At 37.8% G+C, this 22,111-nt stretch overlaps 1 protein-coding gene and 1 pseudogene across 1 annotated transcript in view; one reads left to right on the top strand and one right to left on the bottom strand.

Annotated features, from left to right (window-relative positions):
- Positions 1-22,111, top strand: part of Chsy1 (chondroitin sulfate synthase 1) — a 71,260-nt gene that overhangs the window by 33,674 nt on the left and 15,475 nt on the right. The gene's annotated exons all lie outside the window — the stretch shown is intronic.
- On the bottom strand, positions 3,098-3,263 carry LOC113187065 (H/ACA ribonucleoprotein complex subunit 3 pseudogene; annotated as a pseudogene).

The following is a 22,111-nucleotide window of genomic DNA, read 5'->3' as shown; positions in this document are numbered from 1 at the left end:
ACTGCTGCTCAGAGCCTTGTGGAGAAAGACTGTACAGCACAGACATACCAGGGAATGAAGAAACCGGGCCAAGGTCATATATAGGATGAGGTCCCTGTGCTGTGACCATGTACAAGGTCATATACAAGGGACAAGAAACAAGGTCCAAGGTCAAATGGCAGTGACAAAGAGGCATATAATGAGATTGCTGGTATAAGAATACGCTTAAGTCTGTTTACAGATGAAAATTATTTGATTATAAAAAATAACTTTGGGAGAATTTACTTTTCTATATATTTTAAATCATAGAAGATTCTGTGCCATGGCAACTCCATGAAGAGCTAACTTAGTTTCTAGTAAATTTTGTATGCTTCATTTTTTGTGGCCTTTCAAACTAAGTTTGATCTTTCTGGCATTGTAAACTCATTGATAGTGTGCTCTAGAAAACTTTTAAGGTTTTAATTGCTGACTTATAGGCTATAACATACTTGGTATTTTCATGTCTTTACATATCGTTCATATGTCAAAGCTTATAAACATCTATTAAAATTATATGGATGTACCCAATTGAAAAAAAATTATTTTCTTTTAAGATGGCAGATGGAAGCAAAAAACTTGTGGGGTGACATCTTTCTTTAGTCATTGCTTTCCTGCAAAAAGGGCATATAAGTACTTTTGTGATAGAATCTATAGTGAAATAAGTGTCCTTGAATTTTGCACAGGCCCTGGTAGGTAGGTGTTTGGTGTATGCTGGGGGAGGGCAGTGGGATGTGAGATGTGCTGTACTGTGTCCATTAACCTGGAGTTGCTGCATCTTCAGTAGAAGTAAGATGAGGCTGAGGTAGGCAGGTAGAGTCATGAGTGCTGATCGTGCACACCTGATGTGTGTACCCAGCATGTTTCACAGTCCCTCCCCACCTGTTGCCTCCAACCCTGCAGGTGATGGATCCTGGTCACTCAGGACTGGCCCAAAGGAAACCTACTTGTCATACCTGGACTATGTGTTTACGATCTCAAGAGCTAGTTGTTTTTGGAGGGAAAATGAAGAGTGCAGCTATATTGCCACTTCCCTCTGAGTATTAGTATTTTTGCTTTTTTAACCACATTGGTGTTTTTTAAAACACCAAATCTTAGGAAATCGCCCACTGCAGTAGGAACTTAATAAATATTTTTTTTAAATTTGTTTATTTATTTATTTATTTTTCAGTTCTCGGCGGACACAACATCTTTGTTTGTATGTGGTACTGAGGATCGAACCTGGGCCGCACGCATGCCAGGCGAGCGCGCTACCGCTTGAGCCACATCCCCAGCCCTTAATAAATATTTATTGGCATGGAAGTTTGCCTTGCTTCAAGATCTGATCTGGCAGAGACATATTTTCTCCTGCTGTTGTATTTTGGAATAGTTTGAGTGACTTTAATCTAGGGCACTGTTATCATTTATACTGTTTCACTTTAGATCTTTTATGTGAGCTGTTGTATGGAGTAAATGTAATGAGCCTAGGGCTTACCTATTTTGTATTCGACAGCACATTTTGTAGTTTTTTTCAGTTTGGGAGTAGTTTTTGTTTGTGTGTGTGGTTTAGTTTTGTTTTGCATAGTACTAGGGATTGAACCCAGGGCCTTGCATATGCTAAGAAAGCACTTTCTACTGAGCCATATCCCCATCCCTTTTTATTTTTTATTTTCAGACAGGGTCTTGCTAAAGTTACTTAGGGCCTGGCTAAGTTGCTCAAGCTGTCTTTGAACTTGTGATCCTCCTGCTTCAGCCTCACAAGCCCCTTGGATTATAGGTATGTGCCACTATACTTGGCAGGAATAGTTTTAGAGTATTCAGTCTGTTTACTTTTAATATAATAACTGACACATGTGTTTAAATATACTATTTTTACTACTTGTGTTTTATTAGTCCACCTCTTCTAAATCTCTTTTCCTCCCTTCTTTTGGATTACTTTTTTTGTGTTTGTTTTTTCTTCTCTGCCATTTATTTAGTGTTTAACTAGTACAGATGATGTCATGCAGTTTAGACTTATTAAAGACTGTAAATCTCATTTTCCAGGAAATGCAAGGATTTTAGAACTCTGCAACTCCATTTTACTCCTTCCACCATTTGGGCTGTTGTCATGTGTGTTTATCCTACAAGACATCTTTATTACTGTTTCATGCAGTTAATTTCTGTTTAGATTTACCTTTATAGTTACCCTTCTCTTATTCTGTATTCCTTCATGCATCTTTGATCTTCCATCTGTGATTATTTTCTTCCTTTCAGAAGAATTAACTCTTTCAAATTTCTGTGAAGCAGGTCCTGATGTTGATGAATTCAGTTTTTGTTAGGAAAATTTATTTCAGTTTCTTTTTTTTTTCAAAAATCTTTGCAAAATTTCCATCAAAGCTGAAATACTTTTTAGTGAATGCTTGTATATACACACTTAGATTCTGTGTTTTATTATACTTCCTTTATTATGTGTATGTCTATCCATCTTATTTTTTAAATGTATTTGAAGGTAAATTGAAGCCATTGGTACATGTTTCCTCTAAGTATTTCAATATACCTTTTATTACCTAGACTTTACTATTGGTTTAAGGTATTTTTCCTTGAGATCATATTTATATTCTTTTCAGTTGTAGTTTGCCATTAAACCTATTATGTTTTATTTGTATTTTATCAGAATATTTTAGTTTGGGGTTTTCCATTTGTTGTTTTTAGTAGCTTAATGTTCTCTGCTGAAATTCCCCACTTTGTCACCTATTTCTTGAACATATTAATCACTTGATATTAAAGTCTATATGTTGTAAGTATGGATTTCTTGTATTTGCCCTCTCCATCCCAGTTTTCAGTCATTTGTGGGTCTAATACTGGCATGACTAATAACTTTTTTTTTCAAATCATTTTATCTTTAATAACGTGGCAATAATTCAAAATATGAAAAACGTGTTCCCTTTAAAGAGGATGCCACCCTGATGGCCTCATACAAGCATGATCAAAGGCAATCAGAGGAGACTGGATTCCAAAGGGCATGGGTGGTAAGAAAGCTTCATGGCTCACAGATTGATGCATTTGGTTATGGATTCTCCAAAACCGAGCAGGTGACAGATGAAACATGAAATTTAAAGGACCCTCAGAGAACAGGGCGCCGTTGCTGGGTCATGAGCACCTTGAACCGTTTCTTGAGGTGATTCGGTGTCTCGGGGAGACGCCGAGCAGGTCTGTTGTCCCGTAGGGTCAAATTTCTTCATCGTGTAGACCCAATCTCCTTGCTCATTGAGAGAATACTGGAGAAACATGACCATGTTTAAACCTGAGACTCCCAAGTCCGTTTGCCATGACTGGAGAAACATGACCATGTTTAAACCTGAGACTCCCAAGTCCGTTTGCCATGACTAGTAACTTTTGACTCAATTGCAAACATTGTGTGTAAAACATTGCAAGTCCCCGGATATGATTAGGGTTCTCCAATGAGAACATTAATTTGCTTTTGACAATGAACATAAGAACAGGTTATCTTACGCCCAACAGGGACTGAGCTGTTTCAAACTTGCCTCATCTTTATGAGTTGGTCTATTTCTGGTTCATTTGTATTCTAAAGACACAGTTTTCCTCTCCTTCTCCATTTTCCTCCTCCTCTGTTGTCTGTGGGGGGGGGGGGCGGGGGTGACTGGGGATTGGTATCCAGGGCATCACACATGCTTAGCATGTGCTAAGGGCTACACCCCAGCCCTTTGCAGTCATTTAATTACAATAATTTTTTTTTAGTTGTAGATGGACATGATAACTTTGTTTTATATGTGGTGCTGAGGATCAAACCCAGTGCCTCATGCATGCTAGACAAGTGCTCTACCACAGAGTCACAACCCCAGCCCAGCACTCAAAAGTTTATGAGGGTTAGCCTGTAGGTGGGAAGAGAAATAATGATGTTAGATAAAGACAAGTACTTTGAGAGTATTTTGACAGTACTAACTTGTAAGACTAACCTTAAAGGGTTTTTCATTGCAAAGTTTAAGGTACTTTTATACTTTGTTGAAATTGCTGTTTAAATTGTCCTTCAGGGCAGATGAATTACATGCCAGTAGATTTGTTTTTACACTGATAATGTTATTCCCATATCTGTCCTCTCCCACCAATAAACTGAAGAGAGCCCCTAGTGTGTGTTCTGAGATAATACTTAGCAATTGGAGCAGTTACTGATTTGATTATGACCTATGCTGGAAATTAAATAAAGTAAGTATAGAAAGATTCATTTTTACTGCCTTTTCTTCTTTGTTTACTACACGTAAACATGTCTTATTGTTGCTTAGCTACTGACCTTGTATTTGTTATTTTTGTTTAACAGTCCTCCCCACCCCAATGAAACACTGAATGTGTATAATTCCAGTCTAAACTCAACTCTTTTTATTTAAAATAGAAAAAGTCTGTGGAATACAGCGAGATATCTCTTTATTATTTTTCTACAAATCTATATATAAGTTGAAATGTTATTAAAATGAATGGATTTTTAAATGCTGTGTTTATGTCTCTTTATTCACTTTAAATATGAAATATGTCCTCAGACTTGAGTTTTATGATATTGACACTTTTGAAGACTACAGACCAGTGGAATGTTAATTAGTTTGGATTTTTAAAATTGTTTTCTTCTGAATTGATATATATAGTATGCATTTTAGCAGAAATATTACAGAAGTGACACTGTCTTCTCCTTGAATTTTAGCAGTTCATGATTTTTCTTTGTTTCACTATGGTGGTATCTGCCAGGCTTCTCCATTGCAAAGTTACTTTCTTTCTTATAATTAGTAAGCACACTTGTGGAGAGCTGCTTTAAGGCTATATAAATATCCTGTTCTTCAAACTCACACCTATGTTTTAGCATCCATTGATGTTTCTTGACTGAATAAATTAATATTGTGATGTTTGCCAACTGGTGATTTTATAATCCTGCCATTGCTTCTACTGTTATTAGCTGTAAGTAAAGTTTATTCCTCTTCCCATTTATTTATTCATGTATGTGTTTGTATGAATATAGACTCTTGCATTCCTATTTTGTTTAATGGGTTATAATCTCTTACTTTTATTGTATTTTCTTATTTAATTATCCCAGATTTGTCCAGTCCTTTTGTGAGGGTTCTGTGTTTTTTGGATACGTTTCTATATTATCTGAGCAAAATTTCTTGCTTTCTGGTACAGTAAGATGTTCCATACTCTTAGGTTTTCCTGTCCTAATTTCTCTAAGACCCTTGTTCCTTATAGTAGAAAATATTTAGAAGACAAAATCTGGCCCTAAGTCTGTTCACTTCTGTTGGGTTGTTGCTGTTTGTAGGCCTCTTAAGTGGATTGAACTAGGAAAAGTATGTGTGTATCTCCATAATTTCACACTAATATCCCAAATTCCATTTCACCACCAAAAGGTTCTTTATTCTTTCTTTCCATGTTGTAATTCCTTTCTTAGACAGTTGAGAAAACCAGCTCTCATCATCCTGGGAGATTTACTTAGTGCATCAATTTGTGCTGTATGTGTGCAATCTCCTGTTGGTGCCACATTTCTTCCGATGGTGCCGTCTTGTCCTTACCACTCAACCAGCACTGCCACTCCCAGCATGCATAGGACCCTTTCTCAGTCTGGGCTCTGACACCCACTGCTGGGCTTTTGTGCCTGTCTCCCTTAGCCTTGCTTGATCCCAGGAGTGCCTTTTGAGGGTTTTTTTGGTCTTGTTTTGTTTTTCGTATTGGGGATTGAGCCCAGGAGCACTTTACCACTGAGCTATATTCCAGGTCTCCCTTATTATATTAAATTGCTGCAGGCTGGCCTCAAACTTACTGTCCTCTTGCCTTAGCAGCCCACAAGTGTTTTGTTTTTTTCTTTCTCTCCTTTTTTTTTTTTAAGTTGTAGATGGACACAATACCTTTATTTTATTTATTTATTTTTATATGTGCTGAGGATTGACCCCAGTGTCTCATACTTGCAAGGCAAGCACTCTGTCACTGAGCCACAATCCCAGGTCACAAATGTCTTTTTACTTCAGAAAAGTTGGGGTTGGTTGGGCAAAAAGCCTACATCTGTCTTAAAATAGGCTTGTGTGTTTGTGTGTGTGTGTGCATGCACACGTTGGAGATCAAATCCAGAGCCTTGATGCTAAGCGCATGCTAACCACTGAAATACATCTCCCGCCTCTTGAAATAGGCTTTTAATTTCAGTTACCTAATTCCAGGTGATACCTGACTCTGGCACATGTCACTGTAGCCCTTATATTAAGAGTTTTTTGAACACTTGTAAGGAAATTTCACCAAATAAAAAAATTCTATTTTGATATTGTATTCTTTGAAGATCTGTTTTCTTGGGTATTTATTTCTCTGTGCCAGACATTCAGCTTTGTCTTTTTCCTAGTAGATTGGGTCTTGTCTTGATCATTTCGGTATTCCTCTTTGAGGTTACTATATGAGGCATTTAATGTTTGACAAATTAACACGTATGAGGAACGTGATAAAGATTACTAGGTTTTTAAGGAAAATATACTTTGTGAAGTGCTCTATTATTGTAGCTAGCCAGCTGGTATCATGAGCTGTATTCTGAAAATTCAAATGAGTGATTTTTAAAATACTATTGTTGTTAGGCTAAGCTGAGGAGCATTTGATGATACTAATTCTTACCATTCTGAAGGTTTGTATGGATGTGACTCTTTCCTGTTCTTTCAGCCAAAGATTTTTTTTTTTATTTCCAAAAATGTAGTATAGAAGACAAGCCTTTTATTCCCATTTTAGGTAGTGATTTCTTTCTTACTTTTTTTGTTTTGATTGTATATGCTGTGTTAATATAAAATACATTTATCAGGAGTGGACTTTTTCTGAGAAATATGTTAGATAATATTTGTTTCAGGGCTGGAGATATAGCTCAGTTGGTGGAGTGCTTGCCTTGCATGCACAAGGCCATGGGTTCAATCCCCAGCACTACCAAAAAAAAAAAAATGTTGTTTCAGATATCTTGTTAATATTTTCCCCTTCAAATATTATTTGTTTCTTTCGGTTTGGTGTGGTATGGTGTGGTTTACTTTGGTTTCTCTTAAATAAAATTTTAATTTGGAACCATGTTTCTCCAGAGAGTATGCAGCTATGCCAGTATAGAGTCAAGTAGGTAGCAGGGATAAACATGGCCCAAGTTCTTAGAATGTTAATTTTACCTGACGTTTGGGGGAGCCAGGGTAATGTTTATAATGAAATAAACATGGATATCATAGAATATTATGCAGATTTATGTGAATTTTTAAGATTGAAAACAATAACCTTAATATTTATTGGAGGGCTGCTTTAGACTATGACCTAAGCCATGGGAATATTCACTTTCTGCTATCAGGGAATACGCCTGTGTAGGAGGAAAAAAAAAGAAAAAACCGAGGAAATGACATGTTCTCTCACAAATTGATAAAGTCTGGTTTGCTTCTTTTCTTTAGCCAGTTTATTCATGATGCCTTTTCTAGCTTCTTAGATTCCATAGTTTACTGATTTTCCATAAAACACCATATTCTTTCAGTGCATAATTTGATGAGTGTTCATTTGTTTTCTGAAGTGTTATTTGTATGCTGTCATCTTACATAATGCTTCTTTCCAGAGCATTTGCAAAGGAAACAGCCTTGTTGTGACCATCTCGTGTAGCAGACCATCTCCAGCAGTCCTGCTGGCTGCTATACCAGCTGAGGAGGAAGTGCTCCTGCAGCATTGTGAGGCATCCTGTCCTCTACCTTGGGTCTCAGCACATGGATCATGTGCCTCTTGAGAAACAAACCTGAAAATTGGTTCTCCTGCTGATTAGAGACATGTTCTCTGTTTCTTATCTGTCTAATCTCACATCTTGTCTGTGTGACCTCTATCCCATTTCCTAAATCATCCTTCTTAGCTCTGAGGCTGCCCCAGGGAGAGAGAAAGGGGACAGATGTGGGTTTGTGATTGAAATGAAACTTTTCATTTAGGAGTGCAAATATTATGTGATATACATAAAAAATAACTATTATTATTTTAAGCATGGAGCTTAAAATAATACCATATTAAGAGCATGGGAGGTAGAACAAATTATTAGACTCTTTCCAAAATTAAAATTTTCACCTAGAGCAGAACAAGTGTTGTATTTGCATGTTCAGATGTTAGAATGCTAATGATGATAGTCATGGACAAAAATGTTAGACTCTTTTAGTTTTTTTTATCACAGGACCCTTCAATTTTGAGTATGACTCTTTTCAACAAGTAGCTATATAAGTTTATTAGAGCTGTGTATTTTTTTCTCCTTGTTTGGGAAGCTTTGTATAATCTATGCAGATTAATAAGTATCGTGTTTATATTAGAGGGAAAATTAAGGACCAAGTTTTTTCTTAAATAACTGTTGAGTAGGTTGGTTTTAGTGTATATACTAGTTTGTTTTTTTTTTTCCCTCTGAATCATCTATGCATATAGTGGTGATTTAGCAACTAGGAGGCACTGTAAATTATTGGTTATAATAAACTGATGTTATGCCCACAGCACAGCCAGCAAAAAGGATGAATTAGGGTCAGAAATAGTAACAGGCTTTTGTCCAGGAAACCTCAAAGCATATAATGAGGTATTACCATGATGATTATGTTTAAAAAAAAAAAAAGAGAAAGAAAAATCCAAAAGACAAAATATTGAAGCTTTAAGCTTTAATAAAACAGATTAAAGATTTAAAAAAAACAACCTTTTTATATTTCTGAAAATCTCTTTGAATAGTCTAAGCGCTTTTAAGAAGTCTCTTACTATAATTTCATGATTTGCTGGTGGATGGAATATGTAATATTATAAAAAAACTTTATACTGTGATGTTTTCCTAATGACAGTATTTGCAACTTCTCCAGATGATCATTTTTAACTAGCCTCTCTTTTGATAATTAAGTAAAATTATTTCAAAATTTTAAATAACAGAAAATAATTCCCCTAAATTCTTCATCCAGATGTCTTGATTGTCGACACCACATTGGGTTTATCCTTTTCTCTGTATGCTTTTTTTTTTTTTTTCCCTGAACGTGTGAGTGTAAGTTTTAGGTATAATGCTTGTTTTTGCCCTTGAATACTTAATCATGTGTTTAGTGTGCTTGCTTGCTTCCTCTTTTTTTTTTTTTTTTTGACACCAGGGATTGAACTCAGGAGTGCTTAGCCACTGAGCTACATCCCAGCCTTTTATTTATTTAGAGACAGGGTTTCACTCAGTTACAGAGACTATCTTTGAACTTGTAATACTCCTGCCTCTGCCTCCTGACTGCTGGAATTACGTGCACCAGCGTGCCCAGCTTCAGTATGTTTTCATAAGAATGAAGACCTTCACTTATATAAACAGTGCAGTAATCAAAATCAGAAAGTAAACATTAATATAATTGTAACAGATATTAGTCATACTTCATCAGTTATCTCAATAATGTCTTTCATAGTAAAAAAAAAAAACAAAAAAAAAAACCAAAAAAACCTCCAAGTTTTCCAGGTGCAGTTCAGGATCCCATGCAGCCTTGGTGTGTCTCTTAAATATTTTAAACCCTGTCCTTGTTTTTGCTGTCTGTGACCTTGAGTTATTTTGCAGAATGTCCCTCAGTTTACATTTATCTCTGTCTCAGTTTCCCTCAGGTCAAGTGACATTATGTCCTTCTCAGTACATCACATCAGGAGTGAATGGTTTCTGTGATGTCTGTATGGGTAGTGTTAATCCTGATCACTTGCCAGGTGGTCTTAAGACAACTGTTTTTTTATCTTTGTAATTAATAAACATCTTAAAGACCAATTCTTTGAGACCTTGAGATATCCGATTTCTCCTCTAACCATCATCCACTAATTTTAGCATCCATTGGTGGTTTTTACCTGAATTAATTACTGTGGTATTTGTCAAATGCTGTGTATTTACAACTCTACTAGATGGCAGTTTTTATATTGAGCAGCTTTATACTTGGGCTTTTGGTAATTGCTTTCTTTAGAAGTGACCTGAGAAGCCAATATATTGAAGTTGAATAGTGTCTCTCTTGTCCTATTTCATCCATGCAGTCAGTGTGTCTTCTCAACTTTTGAACTGGATGGCTCAAAGGGAAAAGGATGTGGCTGTTGAGATTGGGGACAGAGTCTGCTGAGTGTGTCCTGGATGCGTATTCAGCTGTTATATATTCTGTGCACACTTTCCTCTTATTTGGGGCCTTTTGGCATCTGGAACCCAGCACATTCTACTTTAAAGATCGATTAAATACCCTTGTGTTCAATCCCTGGTACCAAAACAAACAAACAAAACACCTCGGTTTGGGGGGTTAACAATCATTAATAAGATTGATCTGTAGTTATCTTGTTTTGTTTACTTAAAAATGCTGTTACTGAATCCAGTTGTCACATATTCTTAATTTTTATATGCTAACAAGTGCTTGCTGTGGCTTGAATATGGTTTAAGTATGTCATACATTGTAAGCTTTTTGTCCCCAGTGTGGTAGCATTGAGAGATGATGGGGCCTATTGGGAGGCTCCAAGATGGGGCTCTTCCTCTGCCCTGGCTTCCTGTCTCACAGTGTGATTTTGTTCCCACTCTTGAATGCACTCCTTCCATGTGTTGTCACCTACCATGAGGTATGCAATAATGGGCCCTTGATAGAGCCAGTGCTATGATGTTTGGTCTTTTAAACTCCAAACCTGTGAGCTAAATAAACTTTATAAGTACCCAGGATTGAGTATTTTGTTACATTACACACACCCCCCAAAAAAGGACTAATGCAGTCCTAGTAATTTTATTCAAGAAATAAGTGACCTTCTATAGTAGTGATAATGAATTTTTAAATGTACAGAATCTCAAAGCTAGAAGAAAGGACTTTGAATGTATTTACCATAAAGAAGCAAAATATTTGAGGAGATAGATACATTTAATCTGATTTAAAAATACAGTGCGTACTTATTTTAAAAAAATCACATGATACTCCATAAATATGTCTATGTATTAATTTAGAATTTAATTTAAGGATATATAGGGAATCAAAGTCTACATTCATATAAAGCCCAGATACCATGGCATTTCCCCCAAAATTGGTTTTTGATAATTTAAATGCAACAATTTGCCTCACCACTACTTTTTTTCAACCTATTAAATTATTCATCCTCAATTTATAGTCTTTATCCTGTAGTCTTAACTACAAATCTTAACTCCTCCCAAATCCCTAAACATAACAAACTACTATTTATAAATGAACCTTTTTTTTTTTTTTTTTGGTACTGGGGATTGAACCCAGGGGAATTTAACTACTGAGTTACATCCCCAACTCTTTTTTGTATTTTATTTAGAGACAGGATCTCACTGAGTTGCTTAGCACCTTGCTTTTGCTGAGGCTGGCTTTGAACTTGTAATCCTCCTGCCTCAGCCTCCTAGCCCCTGGGATTACAGATGTGCACCACCACACCTGGCCTAAATGAACTTCCTTAAGGTAAAACACACACACACACACACACACACACACACCAAGTCTAAGTTGGAACCATTTCCCATTCACACCAGTGTGTACCATCAGTGATCAGAGATGCTCTCAGTCTCTACATCAGCCTCATTCTGACTCTCACATCCTGCTGCCTCTTCCCTCCTTGGAGCAGTGGGTAGGATTCTGGTACAGCATCAGCCACCTCTAAAGTTGCTGAAGCTCACAGCTTGCACTCTCTGCTCATTATGTGAGCTCAGGTTGAAAGCTGAAGTGTATCTGGAGGCCTGAGGGTTTTCCTCCTCTGGCTGGCTGCTGGCTTGACATTTCTCTGACTCCTCCTGGTCTGCCACTGGGAGGGCATAGAGGCAGGCTCAAAATCTCTCTTGGGCATAGTTCAGGAAAGGCAGCAGGTGATAGTCTTACTTCTCTTATTTTCCATCTGATTGGTCTCGCTTCTCTAAGAATACATCAGCTGGAATAAAAAGAGAGGGTCAGCCCCTGCCAGCTACGGCCACCAAAGCTGCCAGAGAACGCCTGTCTGCATTTCTTCCCTGCTGCTGGTTTTCCTAACCTCTTGTCATCTATCCATCTAGTGACTCACAGCTGCACCCCTTGCTAAAATTTAGTTCATCTGACTTAGTGCGTTCCTGTCTACCTTCTTCACCTGCCCAGAAGCCTACAGGAAGAGAGCTCCCCCACTTGTCCATCCACCAAGTTAATCAGATTAGCTGCAAAAAGACACAAAGGAGTTAGACCAGGGCTGCTGCCCACCAACTTGCTTCCTGTTCTTAATGTCTCTCTCTCTCTCTCTCTCTCTCTCTCTCTCTCTCTCTCTCTCTCTCTCTCTCTCCCTCCCCCTTCCCCCTCCCCTTTTTTTTTTTTGGTGGGGTCTTGCTATGTTGTCTGGGCTGGTCCCAAACTTCTGGGCTCAAGTAGTCATACTGCCTCAGCTTCCTGAGTAGCTGGGGCTATAGGTGTGTCCCACTGCACCTGGCTTATGTATCCTTTCTATTCTACTCTTTTGACCTCCACCTTGGTCCATAAGATTTGAGATGGTACCTCCTGCCATAGCACCTTCATGTTGATATTCATGGAAAGTTGGGAAACAGGGTAGGAATAGATGACTCTTTCTCCAAATACGGGCCTTGTTATACAGAGAATATAGTAGGTTTTTGCTGGGAATTTGCGTCAGCATCCCAGATGCTGCTGCTATGTGACTCTTGTGGAGAATCTGTAAGAACAGTCACAGGAATTTGATCTGCCCGTCTTCATCTCCTTCATCCCCTTCTTCCTCTTTATATCCCTATTGGCACACCCTGGAAAGGCAGGGAGTATAGGGTATTGTATGACAGAAGATGCCCAGACCCTACTGAGTCAGGGAAAGACTGAGTCTTGGAGAAAGGATTTACACAGGGAGGCTGATGTGGCATGTACAGCTGGGGAGAACCTGCTGGCCCAGCCACAGTGCTGCCATAGCATCAGACCTAGCTAGAATGGGGTGGGGCAGCCAGGTGTTCTTATCAAAGCCTGTTTCCATCCTACTTCAGAACAGCCTTTGAGCTATCTTGAAACAGTCCTCTTAATCTTACTCAAATTAATAATTCACCCTAAATTGTAATCTTTGCTTAGCCTGAATTGAGACAAGCTTGGTCAAGAGACTTGCTTAGGGACACACAGCCTATGAGAAGCAAAGCAGGTGCCAGCTGTTCAGGCTCTGCATTGTATTTACAGTCATATTATGTCTGGTGGGACCACACACCCAAGTGACTTTGTTTATAGCTAGTGTTTTTGTATAAAGACTTCTCTTACGTTCTACTTTGAAACTCATAAGAACAAAAATTTTAAAAGTGATTCCTAGAAGTAAACTGATTCATGAAATGACTACATATAGTGACTTTTGTCTTATTCAGCCTACATTGTCATCTTGGTGCCTCAGTGTTCATGAGTATAAGGAATTTAAAAAATATATACTTATTTTGTGCTATCATAGGGTATCTCCTAACTTTATTTAACTGGTGGGTATTCACAAAATATCTGTTGTACAAATTGAATTGTATGAAAGGATTTTCTATTTCTTGTACCTTATATAGAATGATGCTTCTAAAGCTTTGTTACTCTCATATATGCTGGTACAGCTGTAATGCTGGTTAGACACAGGGATGAAATGAACTGGGGCTGTTTGTGGTCTTCGAGGGTTCTATTTTAGGGAGTGATGTCTGTTTTTAGTTTCTCCAAACTGCCTTTTATGCACAAGACCAAAGTAGGATGAATGTATACCACAGAGTAAGGCCACGCAGAACTTCATGCATCATTTTTTCTGTTTCTAGTGTTACTTCCAGGGTTTTCATTTAACTTGAATAAAATGTACTTAATTTTTAGAGGACTAGCATAAAACTTTAATTTTAAATGACCTTTTAAAATTTTTATTTTTAATTGTGGTAAAATATACACAGTAGCTTGGTGTATTAGTGTACACCTGTAATTCTAGCTATTTGGGAAACTGAGGCAGGAGGATCACAAGTTTGAGGCCAGCCTGGGCAACTTAGCAAGACCCTATCTCAAATAAAAGACCTGGGGATATAATATAGCTCAGTGCTTGCCTAGCCTCTCAAGGGTTCAGTTCCCAGTACCCTCCCCACTCAAGTATATATACATGTACACACACTATATATTTATCAGCTTTTCATTGCTGTGACTAGAATATCCCTCAACAACTTAGAGGAGGAAAAGTTATTTGGCTCACAGTTTCAGAGGTTCAGTTCATGGTCAGCCAACTCCAAATTAAAGCAGAACATCATTGCAGAAAGGCGTGGTGGAAGCTGCTCAAGATGTGACAGCCAGGAAGCAGAGTGTGAACAAGGAACCAGGAACAAAATTCAAATCTCAAGACACACCTCCACTGTTCCACTTCCTCCAGCCACCTCCTGCTTGCCTACAGTTGCCATCCAGTTAGTCCATCCAAATTATTAGTCCACCGAATTGATTAATCCGGCGACCAGATCACGCCTGTCATAATCTAATCATTTCACCTCCTGCATTAATATAGGAGCTTTTGGGGAAACACTTCATATCCAAACCGTAACATACATGTAATGAAATATTTGCCATCTTAACCACATATTTTGTTTATTTGTTTTGTGGTACAGGATTGAGGCCAGGGGTGCTTTACCACTGAGCTACAGCCCCAGCCCTTCTTTTAAATTTTTTTTTTTAAATTTTGAGATAGGATCTTGCTAAGTTGCTTGGGGTCTTATTAATATGCTGTGAATGGCCTCAAATTTGCAATCCTCCTGCCTTAGTCTCCCAAGTTGCAGGGATTACATTCACGGGCCCCATTCTTAACCACTTTTAAGTGCACAGTTCAGTAGTATTAAGTGCATTACATTGTTGTTAGACTAATCTCTAGAACTTTTGAAATCTGAAATTACTTTTTAAAGTAAGATGTTCTATTAGAATTGGAAAAGTAGGAAGCCAGAGGCATAGCACTACAGATGCCACAAGGTGTTTTGGTGTCAGGGAGTCACGACCACTCAAGCATGGTGGCTTGGCATCAGGGAGCTGAAGAGCAAGGAGAAGCTGAGCTCTGGATGGGAATGTAGATTGCTTGGGGAGGGACACTACATTATGGAATGTGGTTCAGTTCAGCCAAGTCTCATGTCCAAAGGCTCTAGAGCAAAATCAGTAGGCTTTTTCTGTAAAGGGCCAAATGGTAAATATTTTTACAGTCTATGGTTTCAGTCCTAGCAATTCAGCTCAGCCTTGTAGTGCAAAAGCAGCTTTCAACAGTAACTGAATTAAGTGAGCTGTGGGCATCGAGTGCCAACCCCTGCTCTAGGTGGGCATGATGTTTTTGATCTTGAATCTGTAACCCCTGGCTGTTTCTTTATCAAGGAAACCACTTTCTTAGAGTTCATTTTCTTCTCTGTAAAGTGGGAACAATACCTACAATACCTAGGGGTGGAACATAATTACATGAAATAATATGTAAATATGCTGCTCAGAGAGTAGAAGTAACTATTGCAGTTTTTTGTGAAATGTCATTCTTGGGTGATATTTAAGCCATAGATTGTTCTTAGGCCTCTGTTTTTAATTCAATAGCAAATTTATAACTTGCATGACTTAGGAAAGGACGAAACAGCTACCTACAGCAGACACTTGAGAAATACAGTGGAGATAGATGTTAATTTCTCTAGCCTGTAACAGGGTAGCTGTTCCAGGTGTTCCAGGATGTTGTGGACTCTGTTCTTCACAGTCGTTGAGGGATCCAGGTTCTTCCATTTTGCTTCTCTGCCATCTTCTGTAGCATTGTGCTTGATGGAGATGGATCACATGGTTACTATGCTGAGGTTATAGCCCTAGAGAGACGATTGGGGACATATCACTTCCACTCACACTCTGCAGGAAAGGACTTGTGTATATGGTCATACCTCTAACTTAACAGAAGGTCAGACAGCTGGAGTCAGGCCACAGTTTGTCAACACAGAAAAAGGAGGACAGATCTCATGAGGTCACACTCTTGTGTCCTATGGTGAATCCCAAGTAGCCTGTTCTCTTGTAGACTGGATTTTTCTTTCTCAAGTTACAAGTGTAAGTTCACTTTTGGAATTCAAACCAATGTACCAGGGTCAGAAGGTTAAGAAATATAATTGCACAATGCAGGGTATTTGGCTTTTAAGTTAAAAAGCTTCTTATTTGAGATCAAATTAGACTTTCAACAAACATTTTCCATTGACTAGAGTCCTTGGTGGTTAGAAATTGATAATCAGTATATTCTATTTGTAGTTTTGGTTTTATGTGTGCTATATTACAATTTACTATTATATTAATTTATAATTTTAACATATAAATGCCATAATTTGAGGTATCCTTAGATACTTAACCTAAATTCTTCCTGGAAAATCATTCTGGCTACACAATAGATATAACCACTTGGGAGTACTCTTGAAATACGGTATAAAGTAGCATAGCAATTCAGATGAGAAAGTTTCTCTTAGGGTGTCTTCCTTTATTAAAGCCACATATTGTGGTTTTCCCTGCCATAATTCTTGAGTTTGGGTATGCATTTGTGATTAGACTTATATTTGAGGGGCATAGGAACGCCTTATCATTAGTTATCAATGTTTAACCTCAGCTCTACAGAAGGAACATAGTAACGAGCTTACAAGTCAGTTTTTTTTCAATATTTTGAATGAAAATCTCAAATTATATAATGCTACTTACTTTTATGAAATAGAGCAACATTTGTGACTCATGAATATTTGCATAGATAACATACTTGGAAGTGAAGTAAAACAAAGACTGAAATAGTTAAACATGCTTTGTTTCTTTTTATTCTAGGAATATGCCTGTAGTTCATGTGAATTGCTAGGGTCATATACAACTAATGTAGTATATTGTGTGTTTGACTAAGATATTTGGAAAGAAAACAAGGGATTTAAATTATGGCTTTACTGCTTATGTTGGCTAATTGTTCTGTAGTGTACTTTCTTAGGTATGGATCTTAATATGGAATACCACTTGATAACATTAGGGTCATGGCTAATTGTTGTGGTTTTTCCTAGTTATTTTAACATTAATTTTACTCTAAGGTAGTAACAGTGGTTAGCTCTAAGCAGTAAGAATGGAGTTATATATATATATTTGCCTCTCTGAATTTTTCTGTTTCTGCCCATGAATGAATAACCTCTCCCAACACACATCCTTTATGGGCACAGTCCCATCTGACACCTGTTCATATAAATGGGGCATAAGAAAGTGCCCATCAAGAGACTGGGAAAGAAGAAGAAGAAAGAGGTCTTCATTTCTTCTAGTATAACTCATTCTTATGAGGGTTAGGAATATTCCCACTGTTCAGTTAGCATATGCTTATTTTATATATACTTTTATTTATTTTTTTTAGAGAGAGAGAGAGAGAGAGAGAGAATTTTTTAATATTTTTTAGTTTTCAGCGGACACATCTTTCTTTGTATGTGGTGCTGAGGATCAAACCCGGGCCGCACGCATGCCAGGCAAGCGCGCTACCGCTTGAGCCACATCCCCAGCCCAATATATATACTTTTATTTTTATATTTATACATAACATATTAGCTAAAGAGAGGCTAAAATTGTACTTTTAGTCTCAGTTGACACATGACTTATTGCTTTGCCATTAGCCTTTAAGTTTCCGTTCTCACTTCTATGAATTTTTTTGTTTACTCTTATAAATTTTAGTATCTCTTTCTTGGGTTGATCCTGATTGATAAATAGAACAACTTGATTTTATTTATCAGTAATGTTAGCTATTTCAGGAAAATAAGATGCTCAGAAGTATAGTTATTACTCTGACATATTTATAAGTATGCATACATTGTATACTTTACAGAGAATATAATTAGTTTTGCATCTGAATGAATTATTTTGCAAATATCAGAGTAGGATTTTTTTTGGGGGGGGGTAGTGCTGGGGATTGAACCTAGGGCCTTGTGCATGCAAATTAAGCATTCTGCCAACTGAGCTATATCTCCAGCCCTTCACAGTAGGATTTTAAGTGTCTCCTCCTTTTCCCAGTATTTTATTTATTTTTTTATAGCCAAACAGACACTTTAGTTTTTTTTTAAATTGATTTTATTTTTAAAATACATGACAGTGGAATGCATTGCAATTCTTATTACACATATAGAACACAATTTTTCATATCTCTGTTTGTATATAAAGTATGTTCACACCAATTCATGCCTTCATACATGTACTTTCTTTTCCCAGTATTTTTATAATGAATGTATGTATTAGCCTTCTGCTACTGTAACAAAATACCTGAAATAATCAACTTATTAAGGGCTTTATTTTTGTATCAATACAAGGTCACTTGGTCCTGTTGCTTTTGACCTGTGATACACACAGTACATCATGGTGGGAGCTTGTGGCAGAGGAGTCCTATTCAATTCATGGTGGCCTGGAGGCAAAGAGAGACAGGGGAAGAGGTCAGGGTCCTGATATCCCCTTGAGGGTATGTCCCCCATGACTAAAGACTTCCCACTAGGCCCCACTTCTTAAAAGTTCCACCACCTCCCAGTAGCGCTAAGAGATGGGGACCAAGCTTTAGCACTGTGAACCTATGGGGAATATTCCAGAGTCATACTATGGTAATATATATTGCTTTATATGATAAAAAAGATTTAAAAATAGTAATCACAAGTGATGTAGCTATTTCTACAAGAAGGCACTTTAAGAATCACATGGTTTATGGGTGTAGTCATATAAAATGCTGTTTGTAAGACTATCCTTTGTTCATTATCTCCCCTTTTATTTTCTTATAGCCAGTCCTTCTTATAAGACACATCTTCCAGAATCTGTTCAAAACTCTGAATAAAGAAGTAGATAAGAGCCGGGCATGGTGATGCATGCCTGTAATCCCAGCAGCTCAGGAGGCTGAGGCAGGAGGATGACAAGTTTAAAACCAGCCTCACCAATTTAGCAAGACCCTGACTCTATTCATATATATATATATATATATAAAATTTATTTTTTTGGGGGGGAATCCCCCCCCCCAAATTGAAATGTTCTCTCTGATATGTGGGTGCTAACTCACAATAAGCAGGGGATGGGGGGCAGGGGTGGGGTAGCAATTCAGTGGATTAGACAAAGGGGAAGGAAGGGGGAATGGGAATAGAAAAGGCCGTAGAATGAATCTGTCATAACTTTCCTGTGTTCATATATGAGTACATGACCAGTGTAACTCCAGTCATGTACAACCACAAGAATGGGAATGTATACTCCATGTATGTATAATATGTCAAAATACATTCTATTGTCATTTTTAAAAGAACAAATAAGAAATTATTTAAAAAGTAGTTAACATCTTGTCCTTTTGGCCTCCTTTTCAGAAGTACATTCTTTAAAATAGAATTTGACATTTTAAGACACCACTGTTTATCCTCCTACCTTTTGTGGCTCTCACCGTCATCCTTTCCCAACCAAACCCACACAGAGTCAAAGTCAGGGCTTGGGATTTAATTTAGAAATGGAGGCAAGGTTAGAAAGTGGGATTGTTCAGGGACTTAGAGGTAATCATGTGTATCAGTGATTCTATTCCAGGTGGGAGCAAGAAGTATTGGCTGTAATAGATTAAATGCTACTGTATTTGCTTAGAAGCAGCTTTCTCATTCTTTTCCTTTTAGCACTTAATTATTATATAACTTTATTTAATGGTGCAGAATATATCAAATATGAAACAAGGAATATAGAGGCAACATTAATGGCAAGATAGTTGTTCTGGCTATATAATTCAGAACTAAAATTAATTTATAATTTAAATTGCAATAATGAAGTGTCATTTTGAAATTCTTTTAAAGTGTTGCCTGGCCTACTGCACTGTTTCTCAGGTGAGGGACCCCTACAAGATGTATGGGCACATGTGAATAGAATAAGAAACAGAGGAGTAGACATGTTTAGTTGAGAGAGGTTTGCCTTGAATGAACTTTTTATTGTTTCCTTTCAGTTTATAGTATTTGGCAGTCCGTGTATTAATGTAAATAATAAAGCACAATTTACCCATTCTTTATTTTTCTAATTTAAAGATTACTTAACTCCACTACTTCTAGTAATGACTTTCCTGTGGAAGACTTAGTAACCACATGCAAAGGGCCCTAGGAAAAGCACTTAGTGCTTTTGAGTTACTCCACTTTCATGAAATGCCTCTGGATCCTACTCTGTTCTGGTGTCAGGCCACGATGGTCAGCTGACTGCTTGTACCCAAGGAGAGAGTAAGTGGGCACCAGGGAGGTGTAAATGTGCTCCATGATAGTCCTTCCTTTCCTGGTACCCAATGTTGCTGAGACATGGTGCTCTCACCTACTCGTAAAACAAAAATGACTGCAGCATCATCTCCACAACCAAGAGAGTGTGTTTTCTTGAGAAGTGAAGGTTCTTGAAGATGCACATCATCCTAGTGTGGAAGATCATCTTCCTTTATTGCCAGGACTATGTGTGTTGTGTACACATTAAATGGGGGACTTTTCAGCTCTATTGATTACTTTTATGCTTTTTCCAACCTAAATTTTGTTCTATGGAACTCTTATGCTTGTTCAGAGATTTTTAAGTAGTCTTTCTAGCATCATTATTGATTGAACCACTAAAGTACATGTGTGCATGAACTGGAGCCTCCCCATGAGCCTGTACAGAGAGATGGCCACATGACCTAGAGTTTGGAAGTTGGATCTAGCTGCATTTACAGTAAGGAGCATCTGTCTGCCCTCAGGTAGATAGTCAAATTGGTGACTTGACCACTGTACCTGCTTTTTGCTCCTAGAAGTGCTCCTTGCACAGGATAATGGTGTCATGTCTATTTAAGAAATGAATGTTCCCAGCTACTAAACATTGGACAGTCATTATTTATTTCTTTTAGTTTTCGGCAGACACAACGTCTTTGTTTGTATGTGGTGCTGAGGATCGAACCCGGGCCGTACGCATGCCAGGCTAGCACTCTACCACTTGAGCCACATCCCAGCCCTTAGAATCTCATTTAGTCTATGCATGTTAAGTGTTTGCTGCAGCTCATTGATGTTATAAAATCACACAGGTTGTTAGCAATGGGGAAGCAGAAATAAACTTATTTTTTAATCAGATGCCTTTCAAGGGTTAAAGAGCTAGGGACAATTCAAAACAGATTGCCTAAAGGAAGGATTATGTCAAATGATTATTCAGGTGAAGTAGTAGGTTATTTTGGAAATAATAATAATAATAATGGGATGATCATTCATTTAGTATACTAAAATTCTTGGTAACATTCTGTCCTTAGGGTAAATGTCTATCAAGGGCATCTGTTAATGCCAGGGTCTGCTAAGTGTTGGAGCTACAGAAATCATATGTGAGACCTCAAGAGACTTCAAGGAACTTCAGTCTGGTAGAGCAGATAGAGAAAGATAGTGTAATTTCTGAGGATACTAGGGCATCCTCTTTTGAGGATGCTTTTCCTCTTGCATCTGTCTGAAAATATTGATTATCTGTACTCTAAAGTCTCATTCTCATAGCTCTTGTTGCCTTATTTGTTGGGAGTGGGAGTTGGGATGGAGGGCTACAAGATGTGCCTGTCTTGCCTTAGGCCATTTTGTCCACTGGGCCCTACAGCCTGAGAATGGGGGAGGTAGAATTAAGGAAAATGTAGTTCCCTGCTATCCTGTCTCCACACATGCACAGCTTCCCCTAGTATAGATATTCTTTTTTTTTTTTTTTTTTGAGAGAGGAGAGAGAGAGAGAATTTTAATATTTATTTTTTAGTTACTGGCGACACAACATCTTTGTTTGAATGAGGTGCTGAGGATAGAACCCGGGCCACACGCATGCCAGGCGAGCGTGCATCCCCAGCCACATCCCCAGCCCCTCGATTCTTTTTTCTTTTCCTTTTTCCTTCTCCTTCCCTCACTCCTTCCCTCCCTCCTTCCTTCCTTTCTTTCTCTCTCTTCCTCTATTTCTCCTTCTTTCTTTCTTGATAAGTTGTTCCAGCTACTTTTGACAAAGCCTATCTTTTTGTTGTTGTAGTTGTATGTTTGCATGTGCCTATGTTGGTTGCCTGTATTTTGAAAACTATTTGTATTTTTTCTCTGGGAATTTAATACTGTAAATATAAAGCTTTAATAGCTCTCTTTACCACTACCACCCTACTCTTTACTTTGCCCATAACCCTCTCCAGCCAGATTTTTTTTGTGATCTTGTGATAGAAAACTTTTAAGAACTGGTGC

Source organism: Urocitellus parryii, chromosome 6 (genome assembly GCF_045843805.1).
Source record: "Urocitellus parryii isolate mUroPar1 chromosome 6, mUroPar1.hap1, whole genome shotgun sequence".
Lineage (NCBI taxonomy): Eukaryota > Metazoa > Chordata > Mammalia > Rodentia > Sciuridae > Urocitellus > Urocitellus parryii.
Note: the sequence above shows the minus strand (reverse complement) of the source record. Positions and strands in the feature narration are given on the sequence as shown.